The 17,510-nt window shown below is 38.4% G+C and overlaps 1 protein-coding gene across 2 annotated transcripts in view; it reads right to left on the reverse strand.

The window, feature by feature from the left end:
- The window catches only part of LOC149185971 (two-component response regulator ORR21-like), a 143,856-nt gene that overhangs the window by 6,008 nt on the left and 120,338 nt on the right, over positions 1-17,510 (reverse strand). The gene's annotated exons all lie outside the window — the stretch shown is intronic.

Consider the following 17,510-nt stretch of genomic DNA (forward strand, 5'->3'; position numbering starts at 1 on the left):
AGGAAAACACAAGAGTTCAACTTTATTTATGCTGTACATTTTTTTCGCTGAAATGATGGTGGACTGCAAGATGTTTCGTTCTTGTATGAAGAACTGGATTTCCCTCCAGTTTCATCACACTCTGTTTGTTGCAGATAAAGGAGTTGGTTGGCAATGCTTAGAACTTGCAAATTCAAGAACTCTTCTAAGTCACACTGCTTGACATGCAACACCTACCACATCTTCGAACTCTGCCTCTGGCACAAAAACTGACTAGAATCTGTTTCTTACTAGTCCATAAAATGGCACCTTTCAAAAAGCTGAAAGAGTCCCGTGCTCAAGTAGTGGCTGCAAGGAAGGGCAACAAATGAGTTGTTATTTGAAACAGCAAGGCCATAATTCATGACTCCCCACCTCCAAGGTGATCACATCCTTGGCTTGATAAATGATGGTGTTCATGGTTCCAGGGGGGGTGAGGGTGGCGTTTGCATCGCATACCAGAATTGTAATGGCATTTCAAGAACTCTCCTAAGCCACACCGCTTGAGATGCAAAGCCTACAGCAGCTTTGACTTCGCATCTATAAAAAAACATAGCAACTGTAACCTACTTCTTACGTATGTCACATGGTTTGGGTTTGCTTCAAATTCGGTGACCATGAAATACGGAAAAAAAATCAAAATTTCCCATGAAACTTGGATAAAATTTCACACTCATTCATCCATATATAAATTTCAAATTTATATATATATATATATACTATGTTGCATGAGTTTCTGGAACGTGGAAACATTGGGAACTTGGGTATGGGTGTCCGGAACGGCTAGAGATTTCTCCAAAATCTACAGGAAACAGCCAATTGAAAGTGGTAATATTATATAATCAAAAAATATTAAAAATTAAAAAATATAAAATATTTTTTTAATTATATAATTTACATAATAATCAAAATTAATATTGAATCAAAATATTCAAATATTAAAATCAATTTAAATATATAAATAATAGATATATAATCTCTCTTATATATAAATATATTCTCTGTGTCTCTCTCCTGAGTCTTGCCCTTTTACATATATATAATGTCAAGTTCATTATCAGTTTTCTGAATATATATATATATATATGAAAATTTTGAAAATTTTCCAATAAAAGAACATATTTAATGATTAAAAATGGTGCTTTTTTTCTTTAATAATAATTTGTCTACTTCACAACGCCAAGGAATTCACAATCTTGGCCAAGCTGCCGATGCAATAACTATCTCAATCTGGCAATGGAAGAATGGAAAGATGATAGTATGGCATAGTTAGAAGTTGATCGGTGGAAAGCATATATTGTTCAATTCATGAAGAGTCATATTCAGAACAAAAAGGATAGGATGTTCTGGTCTAGTCGGTTCATCCATGTATAAATTTCAAATTTTGAAGATATAACAAAATATATATATATATATATCAAAAAACCTGAAAATTTTCATTTTTTCCAATAAATGAACATATTTAATGATTAAAAATGGTGTTTTTTATAGATTTAATTTTATATTTTATTTAATTTATCTACTTTACAATGCCAAGGAATTTACAATCTTGGCCAAGCTGCCGATGCAATAACTATCTCTATCTGGCAATGGAAGAATGGAAAGATGATAGTATGGCATAGTTAGAAGTTGATCGGTGGACAGCATATATTGTTCAATTCATGAAGAGTCGTATTCAGAACAATAAGGATAGGATGTTCTGGTCTAGTCAAGACCCATCCCAAGGGGCATATATTTCTAGATTCGGGTCCAAAGCAATATTTATGGATGCAAACCAAAAAGGGGAGGACTGGTGTTAGAAGGCCCTGTGGAAGGTCGAAGCCCCTCTCAAAACAAAGGTATATATGTGGTTAGATATAAGGAATAAATCATTAACATGGGAAGTTTTACAAAAATGTAGTCTTCGTGGACCATAATGTCGTACTTTGTGCAAACAAGAATTAAAAAATAGATCATCTTCTAAATGGTTGTACATATGCTAGAAAAGTCTAGACAAAGATGGATACGTGCCTGGCACTGAAGATGGATGGCAAGGGTAGACAATAGAGGTGTGTTTGAACAAGTAGGGTCAGAAGCCTTCAGAGCTCTTCTCTTGTGGTATTTTGGGGAATTTGGTTAGCTAGAAATGCTGATATATTTCACAAAAGATATATGCCATCCTTTCAATGTGCAGCCCAAATTAGATCAATATTTAAAATCAAAAAAAATTCCACAAAGGTTCAGAAAACAAGGATACCGATTCACCCTCCAATTGATAAGTAGGGGGCTTGGGGATACTTCGATGGTGCTATTCAAAGGCAGCATGTTATATGTGGAGGTATTTCATTTCTAAAAAGTTGTATCACATAAAATTTGAAGCAAAATTTTGGGGGGCAAGGTATCCAATAACCATGTGTTAGTTTTTGTAGCATCGGATTTGTTCTAGTCTCGAAACGTTGTGGAAATACTACAACACATGAGTTCTCTAAAACCCAGAAATAATTTCTGAAAATTCCACCTAGAAATGACTCAATTAAATTAATTGATCATAATTAAAAAAATTCTAAGTCTAACTTAAAAAAAGGGGTTAATTTATCGAAATTCATTGAGAAATGTGTGAATTATCTAGGAACTCAAACGGGTCGATTTAGAGATAATCTCAACCATTGATTAAGTTTTAATCATGGTCGTTGAAGTCTCAACTGGAGATTATAAGAAGAAGTCGATGGGTAGATGGAGAATACACTTTGGAGAACACTTGAAGGTGAGAAGCACTTGAGAGTGTGACCAGTTGCAGATACTCAGTGATCTAGACAAATTGATTCTCCAGTGCAGGTGATTCAGCAAGAGTGATCAAGTCATAGATCGAGTAGCAAAGTGTCAGAGGGGTAGAGATAGTGATCTAGAGGAGGATATCTAGATCCGGAAGAGGCAGAAGCGAGTGACTAAAGTATTCCACGGCATGTTGAGAAATCTAGGGGTAGCAAAAGGAGGTGATTTCTCTTATTATGATAATTGTTTGTGATGTATTTTTACTTTTCTTAATTAGATTCTTCTTTGCTTGTTTCTTATTAGTGTTTTCTTCATCAAACAACTACCAAACCATAAAGAACAATGAGACAAAGGAAACAAGATGTAGATGATCAGCCAAGGCCAAAACCTCTCCAAGATGAGAGAAAAACCCACCAAAATTCTTCTTCTTATAGAATCTTCAATTGACGAATTCCAAGACCTAGACCCTTGACCAAGAACCCCTCCAAGACCAAGTCAATGCTTCCTCTTTGAATAGCTTCTCCTTCCAGCAACTTCGACCTACTCTGCAACTGCAACTGCAACTTGTCCAAAAACAGCAACTTCGACTTGCCCAGAAACTACAACTTTGACAACAACATTGACTGGCCCAGAAACTACAACTTCTCTTCTTTACTTGGGTAGATTCTCTCTCCTAAAGAACTCGGCTTCCAAAACAGTGCTTCTTGATGACCTAACATCACTTCTACAACTCAGTTTCACTTTAGCAATATGTGCCCTAATTCCTTCACACGTGTGGAGAGAAGTAGCCCAAAAACAAATCCAAAATAGCTCGACTTTTCCTCCTTTCTTTTTCTTCCTCTTCTTCGCACTTCTTCTTGTCCTTATCATCGAACTTGTGTGTGAGAGTGAAGTGTCTCCAAATGAGGCTGAGTGCCCTATATATAGGCTTCCTTGAGCCTCCTATTAGGCCGAATTGACATGTCCTTAGGCCGACTTGTTGCTCCATGAGGCCGACTTGATGCTTGCATGTGTGACATGGTCTTGGAGGGTCTTTTGACTCTAATTTGACTCAAATAATTTTCTTACAATATGTAACATGCCCAAGAAGGGTTATTCATACATGACAATGACTCTTTTGACTTTATAGACTCAATGACAAATCCTAGAAGCTCTCAATGGGAGCTTGACCTAAAATAAATTTCCCTTGAGCATGAAACCCATGCCTCAAGCACAATAATAATAAATTTATTTTTTCTCTTTTCATTGAATACATAATCAATAGTACATATGTCATTATGAAGACCAAACCTAGTTACATGTTTCAACGCTCCCTCTTAACTAGGGAGGTATTCATAATCCATACAAGGTACTTGGACATTCTCAATTTGAAGAATTCTCATAACAAGAGTTGGATTGGTAACCCATTTGTTTAGCATCATATCATCCCGCATTGCCATATAGCAAGGCCTTGACTAACAACTCTATCTCTCCACAAGATCAAAGCACAATGTTTGCAAGACCAATGATTTATACCCCCCACCCGAGTGTTCATAGGGTATGTCCTTCCAGGACTATTCTTATCTTGGATTCCCAGTGCTCAAAGAATATCGATCCGCTATGACTACTCTTATCTTGGATGCCCTACCACATCCTCAAAGAGTATTGGATGTCAGATGCTTACCCAATCCTCCATTCTATCTTCCCAAGTGAAGACAAGAATGATGTGTTTATCTCTCCCTCTTAACCAGGGAGAATATACTCATTCAAATGAAGGAATGTACCTAAGCTCCCTCTTAACTATGGACTTGACCAAGCCTTCCCTTAATCAGGGACTTGCTTCCAGCAACTCTCTAGGTGGAGATCATGGGACAACCAACTGCTTGTAGATAATTAGAACTTCCTCTTTCAATGTCATGAATTTCTTCTTTGTTATGGAGCCTACATCTTTTGGGACTTCCTCGTAGGGCATCGACCATCCATCACTTTCATTTATGAACTATGACAGTCATGTCATCTAAATAACCAGATTCGTCCTATAGGCCCCATGAATCCGGAATCCATCGTGTCCAACACGATTCTGTCGAGATTCGTGTCCAAAAACCATGACACGTCGTGTCCTATTTTGACACATCGAATCCGACTGCATGTCACGACTTTGGCAGCGTGTCCTGTTTTCCAAGACTCGTTAGGCAGCAAAAGTGACCTGCACGGGTATGAAAAGGCCGCATTTGGTCATTACAGCCACGCATATTTTCATTTGGCAAGCGTTTTGGCAGCTTAATGATCAAGTCTAGGCCCTAGTATTGATATGCTATTCATGGTAATGTTAAATTCTTAAAGTAAGAGTGACATTCTCCTTAATCTTCTCCTTAATCTTCATTTTCATCCTTTTACTTAATTTTTTAACATTACCATGAAATGACTCAGGATGTTTGAGAGTGGTTCCGGCCTCATTGGATTTCATATGGAGAAAGTAGAATTTTAGATTTCATTCAAAATCCAGCAAACTTATCAGTTTTTCAGGATTTTAGGATTGGGGGATTGTAATGTTTCCATTGAATTTTGTCATGTATTAGGGTATGGAACTCGTATTTAATCAAGAGCACCAATCCCTCTATGTATCTTGATGTTAGTGACATTGGTTGTCGAACTCCTGTATCATGACCCTCCTAAAAATGTATGCATCACTCAAACAAAATCTTGACTTGACATGTTATGCTTGTTCTATCTTATGTTAATGCTTAAAGGGTGATATTAATGACAAAGATCCCTATACAGATACAGAGGTAATGACAAAGATACCTCTGGATATTAATGCTTAGAGGGTGCTATTAATGACAAAGATCCTGATTTTCCAACAAGACTAGAAAATTAGACATTTCTCGTGGTGGCAAGAGGGCCAAGCATAAGAAATAGATAATAGATTGACATGTATTTGAATTTTGTATGTACTATGCATGCTAATAGCTATAGATGAAGATCTATATTTGAAATCAATAAATTTGTATCATTAATTAAAATTTGTGTAAGAAATATCTAATTTTTAATATATATATATATATATATATATATATTTTAATAAAATAATATATAACAAATCCTACGTGTCCTGTTCCGGGGTCAACGTGTCCGAATCCGACACCACGAACCTCGAATCCTACGAATCCCGAATCCCCGTGTCAAGTGACTTAGCATGTCATCCTTCTTTTCATCAAAAAGTGATTGATTAGTCCATATTTGGTATTCCTTCATACCTTGCTACCTTCTTCATATCATGTTTCATTCAGGATATTTCATCCTACCACATGAGTATCAGTTGTAGATGACATCTACAGCGCTTCCTTTGGTAGCCCTGCATTAGCCCATCCACATATTGTTTAAAAAAATAAAAAATGAACATTAAATCAAACTTACCTTTGTGATGGTCTTTTCATCATGACATATGCTTGTTATCACATCAACATCCTGCATACATATTGACACATCTCCCAAAAAGATATTAGATATCAAGGGTCATCTTCCTTTCCAGACATCATCAAAGTCTTCATACCTTTTCCCTAGAGATGTCAGTGAATTCTTCTAGTTCATTAGATGTTGATTTCATCTAGACAAGTGTGAACCATGCCTTTATGCATCTTTCCAAACGAGGAGATCCTTTATTTTGATCATGCTCTTGAGGTAGAGCATTCATCCATGTTATCTACAACCATATGACATGACTCAATTAAATATATGCTTACATACCTCATTTCTTCTTTTAGGTCATCTAGACTTCCTTCAATAGCTTCCTTGATTGAAAGAACTTCAATAATTTTGACCTGCTTCATTTGTTAAAAAATGTGTAACTAGGTTTGTTCTTCATAAGTATGAAATGTAATTTTGATTCTTGTAAATTATGAAATGAAAGAAAAATATTATTATTATTTTGGAGCATGGGTTTTATGCTCAAGGTCATTTTATTTTTTAGGTCAAGCACCCATTAAGTGCTTCTAGGGTTTGTCCTAGGTCAAGAAGTCAAAAGAGTCATTGTCATAAGTTGAAGACCCCTCTAGGCACATTGTAACTTGTAAAGAAAATTAGTTTGTCTTTAAAAAGTGTCGAAATACCCTCCAAGACCAAGTCGGCCTGGCAGGCGTGTTGGCCTAAAGGAAGAGTCACGTCCACCCTTGAAGAAGACTATAAATATAAGAAGACTCGTCCTCCTTGAAACACACTCACTCACCACTCATACTAGCGGAAGAAGTGGAAGGAAGAGGCAGAAGAGTCGTCAATCCTTGACTTGTCACCTTAGCTTTGATACCATGTTGAGAAATCTAGGGGCAGCAAAAGGAGGTGATTTCTCTTATTATGATCGTTGTTTGTGATGTATTTTTACTTTTCTTAATTAGACTCTTCTTCGCTTGTTTCTTATTAGTGTTTTCGTCATCAAATAGCTACCAAACCATAAAGAACAATGAGACAAAGGACACAAGATGTAGGCAATCAGCCAGGGCCAAAACCTCTCCAAGATGAGAGGAAAACCCACCAGAATTCTTCTTACAGAATCTTCAATTGACGAATTCCAAGACATGGACCCTTGACCAAAAACCCCTCCAAGACGAAGTCAATGCTTCCTCCTTGAATAGCTTCTCCTTCCAGCAACTTTTACCTACTCTGCAACTGCAACTTCGACTTGCCCAGAAACTGCAACTTCGACTTGCCCAGAAACTGCAACTTCGACTTGCCCAAAAACTGCAACTTCGACTTGCCTAGAAACTGCAACTTCGACTTGCCCAGAAACTGCAACTTCTCTTCTTTGCTTGGGTACGTTATTTCTCCTAGAGAACTCAGCATACAAAACAGCTCTTCTTGATGACCTAACTTCACTTCTGCAACTCAGCTTCACTGCAGCAATATGTGCCCTAATTCCTTCGCACGTGTGGAGAGAAGTAGCCCAAAAACAAATCCAAAATAGCTCGACTTTTCCTCCTTTCTTTTTCTTCCTCTTCTTCGCACTTCTTGTCCTTATCATGGAACTTGTGTGTGATTGTGAAGTGTCTCCAAATGAGGCCGAGTGCCCTATATATAGGCTTCCTTGAGCCTCCTATTAGGCCGACTTGACATGTCCTTAGGCCGACTTGTTGCTCCATGAGGCCGACTTGATGCTTGCATGTGTGACATGGTCTTGGAGAGTCTTTTGACTCTAATTTGACTCCAATAATTTGCTTACAATATGTAACATGCACAAGAAGGGTTATTCATACACGACAGTTACTCTTTTGGCTTTATAGACTCAATGACAAATCCTAGAAGCTCCCAATGGGAGCTTGACCTAAAATAAATTTCCCTTGAGCATGAAACACATGCCTCAAGCACAAAAATAATAAATTTACTTTTTCTCTTTTCATTGAATACATAAAATCAACAGTACATATGTCATTATGAAGACCGAACCTAGTTACATATTTCAACATAGCGCAACTAGCCCAAATCAGACACAAGGGTCGCGTAGATTTTTCTAACATCACAAATTAGGGTCGCGCAGGTTTTCCCATAACAGCTGTGAGTATCGCGCGGATTTTCCCATCACAATAGCGTTGATCGTCAAAAGCAAAATCGACCTTCGCTGGGGTTGACGGCCAATTTTCAGAGGTCGGGGTTTGGTCATGGAGGGAGAAAACCTTTTCTCCAAATATTTTTTGTCAGATCTTGCTGATTCAATAGCTAGCTGGGCTTCCAAAGATTGTAATCAGATTTACACTACTGCATAATAAAATAAGCTCTCAGTTGCTACATCGATTTTTCCAAATTGGGTTTTCCCGAGGACTTTTGTCCAAAAATTACTGTCATATTTTATGTGTGTGCCAATATTTTCTCAGTTTCCAGTTTAACTTCTGCAGTGCTTTATTTGTGACGATTGCAGTGTGATTTATTCAATATTTACCGTAGCAAATGAATTGTAAATTATTTTAGAGTTAGAAAAATTCATTCCAGTTGATAAGGGAGTTGATATCTCTGAAACTTTCATTGAAACTGGCAGTTGATAAGGGAGTATCAATATTGTAGGGGTTTGGGATTCTTCTATGTTTAGTAAAGTGGATGGCCCGCATCTAGAGAATAGGGAATTTTATTTTACAACCCATTCTCGAACAGATAAAAAGAATGGAGACTGTATTTTCCAAGGGCATCCAGTTTTCTAGTTTTCCACTCTCCGACTGTTAAAATTGGCAACTAAGGCCAAGTTCCACCTTGGGAGATGATTATTGCATTAGATTCATCTTTTCGAGAGGTCCAAGTTTGATATAAAGATCATCTTATTCAAACAAGCAAAAGTGTGATTTTGAATTTATTCTCTCACATGCACAAATTGTTAAGGTCGGCCTCAACTTAATGTTGGCTCAAGAAGCCAAATAGATGTGTCCTATCACCCTCAACGAATTGTATAAATAGGAGTGACCTCTCACCTCATTTGGACATCATCCACTCATAATTTCTTCTCTCTCCTAATCAGATTGGTTCGTATAGCTTGGGGATCATCTCTCTCACACACACGTATGGATGAAGGACAAATTTTTGGGACAGATTACAGGCCGAAAATTTCAAAGTTTCAAGACAACGTTGAATAGAGGGTTATTGACCAAGTTTGACTGTGTTTTTGAGGGTAGAAGTTCAATCTCCTTATGCCACAATTCTGGGCACAGAAATCGAGGTTTTCTAGGCATGTTGACTACCATTGACTTTTGTTTGACCATAGAAAATGATAGCATATTTTCTCTCTCCTTTGACCAAGTTTGACAAAGTTGTTTTGGGTTGCATTTGACCTCCTATTAAACTCGAGTTTGACCAAGGAAGATTGAGCTGCATTGGTGAAGTTTCGCTATTGTTTTGACCAATGTTGACTTTCTGGTTAGGGCTGAAGTTTCACTACAGTTGACTGCAGAATTTATCAAGGCTGATTTGATTGTGTATTGGGCAAGTGAATTTGATTTTTGTACTCTCTCTCTCAGTTGAACTATTGAATAATAATAAGAAGATTTGATCAAAGGGTTTTCCCCACATTGGGTTTTTTCCCTGGCATCCACCAAATCTGGTGTCCTCTTGTCTTGGCTTGTCTTCTGCATATGTTTTTATGTTCTATCTGCATTTACTGTCAATGTGATTGCTACTAGAAATAATTGGAAATTGTCATTGGGCTGCTAAAGGAACATTGAAGTAAATTGTGCTAAGCATAGAACATACCATTGTTATCTAAAATTGACATGATATCAGAGCTCAGGTGAAGACAAAGCCCAAGCAAGAGTGAGGAAAAGAAATCACTAAGGGAAGTTGTTGGACAAGAACATCAAACTAGCCTCAATCATGACTACATCTTATTCAAATCTGAGGACAAGTTTAAGGACAAATCCGACTATCATGCATGGAAGATGTCTCTAGATTTGACTTTGGAAGAAAATGATGCTATGGACTATGTCAAAGTAAGAGTAGTGGAGCCTCCTTCAAGTACACCCACTGCTGCAAAAACAAAGTACAAGAAAGGTGAAGTTAAAGCTAAAAAAATTATTGTTGATTCTATTCACAAGCCTTTATTTATGATTTGGAAACATCTAAGGAGATGTATGACAGCCTGGTTGGGATGTTCAAAGTAAATAATGCAAATCAAGTCCTCTTTCTCAAGAACAAGTTGAAAGACATCAAGATGGATAAAGGAGAATCCATTCAATCCTACTTCATGAGGATTACCGAAATCAAAAATGATCTCCTATCGATCGAAGAAATTGTTGGTGACAGAGAGTTCACTCTTATTGCACTTGGAGGCCTTACAAGAGAATGGGATGTGTTTAACACTACCATCCTCAATAATGACAAGATTCCGAGATTTGATGAATTATTGGCTAGATGCACTCAACAAGAAATTAGGATGATGGAAAGAGATAAGCCCTCAAATGGAACAATTCTACCGCCTTCTCTGCTCATGCTAAAAGGAAGAACAATGTTGGTCCAAGAAGACAAGGTCAAGGGTTCAAGTCAGGATTCAAAGAAGGAAGAAAAGGAAGATGCTTCAATTGCAACAGGTTTAGCCACTTTGCTAGAGAGTGTCCTCACAAGAAGGATACTCCAAGAGATGATGACAACAATAACAACAACAACAAAGGAAAGAGGAATGCTCCCGTTGCTCGATATGGAAATGGGCGTCCTCCCAAGAAGTCAAGAAATTGCAAGTATGAAGAAGCTAATGTTGTAGAAAAGCAAAAAGAATTTTATCTTATTTTTGCGCTCACCACCACCTCTCCTTTGGATACATTGGATCATTAGTTGATTGACAGTGGTGCCTCAAGGCACTTCACTGGGTACAAGGAGGCCTCTCAAACTTGATTGAAAAGAAGACAAATGTGGAGATTATACTTAGGGATAATGCCACCTATCCCGTGAAAGGAATTGAGATTGTTGCTCTTCACTTAAATCAAGGTCAAACTCTTCATTTACAAGAAGTGTTGTATGTTCCTAATCTAAACAATTAAACAAAAAAAAAAAAAAAACCTTGGTCTCTATTTTTGCGATGGAAGATAAAGGTTTCAAGGTGACATTCATTGATGGAAAGGTTCGTGTTTGGAAAAGGAACCCGAAATGTGCATTCACACTTGGATTTAGTGTTGAAGGTCTCTATCAAGTTGGAGGAAGTCCATTGGGAGCAATGACTTGCGATACTTCTCTTCTATCTGAATTATGGCAGTAAAGATTTTCTCACCTTCATTACAAAGCCTTACCTAATGTAAGGAAGATGGTCATAGGTATGCCTGAATTCAACTTAGATCATGAAGGAGTTTGTCAGGGTTGTGCAGCTGGAAAACATACAAAGGGACCATTCCCCTCAAGTTAAAGTCAAACTACTGATATTCTTCAATTGGTCCATTCTGATCTATCAGGTATGTTCCTTGTAACATCTTTGAGAAGATATTTGTACTATGCAATTTTTGTGGATGACTTCTCTCGCAAAACATGGATCTATTTCTTAAAGAAGAAGGAAGAAGTGTTCAAATATTTCCGTTCTTTCAAAGCCTTCGTCGAAAATCAAACAAGAAAGAAGATCAAAATATTAAGGACCAATAACGGACCCGAATATGAGTCAATGAATTCAATGACTATTGTAGAAAAACTGGCATTAAGAGAGACACCACTACTATATATACTCCTGAACAAAATGGTGTTGCCAAAAAGAAGAATTTAACTATCATAGAAGCTACCCATGCCATGCTTCATTACCAAGGTCTACCGAAATTCTTATGGGGAGACGTTGCCAACACCGCTGTGTATATTCAAAATAGATGTTTGCATCAAGCATTGGACTTCAAGACACCCAAAGAAGTTTTCACCGGTAAGAAACCTGATGTTTCTCATGTTAGAATTTTTTGTTGTCTCGTATATTTTCATGTGCCGAAAGAGAAAAGAAACAAGCTAGATGCATCTAGGAAGAAAGGAATGTTTGTGGGCTATAGTGAAACTTCAAAGGCATATAGAATCTATGTGCCTAGTCAAAGAGAAGTGAAAATAAGTCATGATGTCACTTTCAATGAAGATTCTACTCTTAGGAAAGTCTGAGATCTTCCTATCCCTAAGGACAATAATCATGATGCAGGAAAGCAAGATGAATCTTCGATAGATGATCAAATGCCCGATGTTGAAGGTCCGATGGATCCCATTGATCCACCTCCTAGTGAGCCCTCTACTTCAAGAAAAAAACCTTTGTGGCTCAAAGATACTCTTGAAGATGGTAAGATACATGTTGCACCAACAGGTACACTTCGTGAAAGCAAAAAGTCGAACAAGTACCAAGGGTACTTAGCTACCATGAGTACCATCATACAATCTGAGCCATGTACAATCGAAGAAGTCGTGAAGCACCAAGTCTAGAAGGATGTGATGAACAAGGAATATGATTCGATCATGAAGAATGATGTCTAAGATGTGGTTCTTAGACCCAAGGACAAGTTAGTGATCACTTCAAAATGGCTTTACAAAATCAAACATGGAGCTGATGGGAGTGCTGAAAAGTTCAAGGCCAGGTTCATTGCTCGAGGCTTCTCTCAAAAGGAAGGAGTGGACTATGATGAGAAACTTGCACCGATTACCCAATATACTAATATCCGTTCAATCATAGCCCTTGTTTCCTCGCAAGGATGGAGCCTACACCAAATGGATGTCAAAACTGCTTTCTTGCATGGCTCGCTTAAGGACGAAGTCTATGTAGAACAACCCAAGGGGTTCAAAGTTCAAGATCGTAAGACACATGTATGCAGGTTGAAGAAAGCCCTCTATGGTTTGAAGCAAGCGCCCAGGGCTTGGTATGAGAGGATAGATAGCTATCTTATGAAGTTGGGATTTACAAGGAGTGAAGCTGACCTGAACCTATACTTCAAGGTTGAAAAGGACAGACCTCTCATTCTGGTCCTTTATGTGGATGATCACTTTTTGACAGGTAATGACCCTCTCATTCATTAATACAAGAGGGAGTTGGCTTCCGAATTCGAAATGAAGGACCTAGCACTGATGCACTATTACCTAGGGCTGGAGGTCTGGCAAAAGCCAGGTGAGATTTTCCTTTCTCAAGGAAAATACATTGTGAAGCTACTTGAGAGATGTGGGATGGTGGATTGCAATTTTGTGTCTACTTCAATGGAACTCAACTTCAAGAAGCTATGTGGAAGTGTTGTTGGGGCCAGCAAATAGCCCTATGTGACCATAGACAACCTCAAAGGCACTGAATTTTCTACAAATATGCACAATATCACTTTCGATGAAGATTCTACTCTTAGGAAAGTCGAATATCTTCCTATCCCTAAGGACAATAATCATGATGCAGGAAAGTAGGATGAATCTTCGATAGATGATCCAATGCCCGATATTGTAGGTCCGATGGATCCCATTGATCCACCTCCTAGTGAGCCCTCTACTTCAAGAAAAAGACCTTTGTGGCTCAAAGACACTCTAGAAGATGCTAAGACACATGTTGCACCAACAGGTACATTTCGTGAAGGCAAGAAGTCGAACAAGTACCAAGGGTACTTAGCTACCATGAGTACCATCGTACAATTTGAGCCATGTACAATCAAAGAAGTCGTGAAGCACCAAGTCTAGAAGGATGTGATGAACGAGGAATATGAGTCGATCATGAAGAATGATGCCTAGGGTGTGGTTCTCAGACCCAAGGACAAGTCAACGGTCACTTCAAAATGGCTTTACAAAATCAAACATGGAGCTGATGGGAATGTTGAAAAGTTCAAGGCCGGGTTCATTACTCGAGGCTTCTCTCAAAAGGAAGGAGTGGACTATGATGAGATATTTGCACCGATTGCCCAATATACCAATATTCGTTCGATCATAGCCCTTGTTTCCTCGCAAGGATGGAAACTACACCAAATGGATGTCAAAACTGCCTTCTTGCATGGCTTGCTTAAGGACAAAGTCTATGTAGAACAACCCGAGGGGTTCGAAGTTCAAGATCGTAAGACACATGTATGCAGGTTGAAGAAAGCCCTCTATGGGTTGAAGCAAGCGCCCAGGGCTTGGTATGAGAAGATAGATAGCTATCTTATGAAGTTGGGATTTACAAGGAGTGAAGCTGACCCGAACCTATACTTCGATGTTGAAAAGGACAAACCTCTCATTTTGGTCCTTTATGTGGATGATCTCTTTTTGACAGATGATGACCCTCTCATTCATTAATACAAGAGGGAGTTGGCTTCCGAATTTGAGATGAAGGACCTAGGACTGATGCACTATTACCTAGGGCTGGAGGTCTAGCAAAAGCCAGGTGAGATTTTCCTTTCTCAAGGAAAATACATTGTGAAGCTACTTGAGAGATGTGGGATGGTGGATTGCAATTTTGTGTCTACTTCAATGGAACTCAACTTCAAGAAGCTATGTGGAAGTGTTGTTGGGGCCAACAAGTAGCCCTATGTGATCATAGACAGCCTCAAAGGTGTTGAATTTTCTACAAATACGCACAATAGAAAACAATCTTTTGATCTGATAATTACTACTTAATGATCTTCAATTAATTTATCTCAAGCCATTGATATCATTAAGTAATTATACACACAAAATCTCAACAGTAATGCAGCAAAAACAGTGAGATCATAAAGAGACAGCGATGCACAATAGAGCCAACAAATTTACCCTACGAAACCCAAACTTAGGAGAAAACCCAACAACCTTTCTTCTAGGAGAAATTATTCTTCAGCAAGGTTTACAATTACAAAAATTATCTAGAAATTTGTGCCAAATACCAATCAAATTTTGTCAAAATTCTCGCCATTCAATGCTGGTCAAACCACCCAAATAGTCAATTCTGGTCAATTTTTGGGTTTGTCAACTTATCTCTTGTAGTCAACTTTGGACCTGCAGTTGACTCCTGCAGTCAAACCTGCAATCAAACTTGGCTTGTTTTTCCAGTCAAACTCGACTTGTTCTATGGTTAACCTCAGCCTGAAATATCGTTCAGACAACAAGTCGAACTCAGTCAAATAGTCAAGAACTAGCTCGATCATACCTCCAAGAATCTTCTCCTTTGACTTCGCATGTGTGACTAGAATAGAAGAGAGAAATATGTGATGATCCGAATTGGCCAAATTGGAGATGTCATATTGTGTTTATATACTTGTCAAAATGGGTGAATTTTGACCAAGGGTTGCACCCTTTCATGGTGGGGCTAACTTGACCAATTTGAACCTACATGATGGCCAAAAAATTGAATTTTAACTTTTTATTTCCATAATTTTCCTAAGCCGACTTAGTAGGCCTCTTGGCATGCAGGAATACCTCCCCATGCTACACAAAAAAATCAACACTCCCTCTTAGCTCTTAGTGAGGGGGTACTTTCCTTGGTTGCAGCAGATTTCCCCTTAGTTGAAATTTCTACTTCATAAGAAAAGTTCATGAGCTTGCTAAGTTGATGAATGTTTATAGATAACTCCATCATGGAGTGGGCAATTTAACTCCTCATATGCACATATATAGATCACTCCATCCTGGAGTAGGCAAAGTGAGTATCCAAGGCCTTTTACCTCTGGCCAAAGTCCTTTATGGCTTATTAGGTAAACGTATCAATCTCCTCTAGTCAAAGTCCTCTATGACCCAACCAAGTCCTTTTGGTAGCCAAGTCCTTCTGGCTACTTAGGAGAGAATCTGCCCTTGGACCACTAACCCTCAACCAAAGTCCTTTATGGCTTCTCAAATGAATTACATCTATCTGCTCTATTCAAATTCCTTTATGACCCAGCAAAGTCCTTTTGTCTTCTTAGGAGAAGATTTGTCCAATCCTGCAATTTCCCTAGGCCATTCACCTCTGGTCAAAGTCTTTTATGACCAAACCAAGTACTTTTGGCGTCTTTGGTGAATGTATCCATCTCCACTGATCAAAGTCCTTTATGAACTAGCCAAAGTCCTTTATGGCTTCAAGAGATGGTCTGACCTAATCGCAAAGACATCAACCCTCCCTCTCAACGAGGGAGACATTATGCATCATGTCAAGCTTGTCTCTGAAGTATACAAACTTCACTCTAGACAGAGGCTTGGTGAGAATGTTCGTAATTTGCTCGTCTGTGGATATGTATTGGAGCTCCACTGCTCCTTTCTACACCATGTCTCAGATGAAGTGACTTGATCAAAGAGTCTTGCAAGAAGCTTCTGAAGTAATAACGTTTCACAACTTGCGACACAATTTGCAATATACTGGACCTCTGTTATACTGAGTGTGACAAAAATCAACTTCTTGCTAAACCAAGATATCATAGCTTATCCCAAGCTGAAGCATCACCCTGATGTGCTCCTTTTGTCCTCTGCACTCCCGACCCAATCTGAATCTGATTATGTATATCCCTGCAGCTTCATTTCACCACCTAAGACATATCTCAAACCATATCTATTGTACCATGCAACTACCTCAACCATGCTTTACTGTAACCCAATGTATCTGCGTCATCTCAACCATACATTGACCCAGGGTGTTCAATGCAAAGCAAATATCAAGCCTAGTGTTAACCAAGTACATCAAGGATCCAATCAACTATTTGTACATCATTGGATCCACCAAATATGAATTTGAATCGAAATCACTTAGCTTCTTCAGATTGGAAACCATAGATGTAGTCATGGACTTGCAATCAATAATAAGAATCTCCTCAAAATCTCGACAATGAAGATCTCATCTAATCTCAGCTACAATTCCAATCCCAAGAAATAGTGTATCTCGCCAGAACCCTTTATTTCAATATTCGAGGCCAACTCCCTCTCACACTAAATCAAATATTCTTGTGATAGTCCTAGTTACTCCCTCTATCATGGGAGCAAATCCCCCTGCCACTGTTGCTTTCATTGTAACGTAGGCAAGTATTTCTTCCACTGCTTCTCTCTTTGTCATGTAAGCAAGTCCTACTATCGTTGTGTTAGAAAATCAGAAAGGCAGAAATATTTTCTTATATAGATAATTACTTGTGATTCTTTTATCTTTATGTTCTTCTTTTATCTTTCAGTTCATCAAGCAATTACCAAAACAATAGCATAAGGACAACAAATGTAGGTAGACAAACAAGGCAAAACCCCTATCTAGGGGAAAACCCAGTGAACAATTCTTCCTTCAATAGTTTCTCGAGATGATCCAAGGCTCTTGACCTAAACAAAGATTTCCTCCACACCACGTCAGCCCTCAATCCTTCTAGCAGATGATAACCCTTCAAAAGCAACTTCAACCTAGCAGCATCAACATGGAGTAGCATCTTCGACCT

The sequence above is a fragment of the Pinus tabuliformis genome, chromosome 3_1 (genome assembly GCF_031772625.1).
Source record: "Pinus tabuliformis cultivar Carrire ecotype Pingquan chromosome 3_1, CPIR1, whole genome shotgun sequence".
NCBI lineage: Eukaryota > Viridiplantae > Streptophyta > Pinopsida > Pinales > Pinaceae > Pinus > Pinus tabuliformis.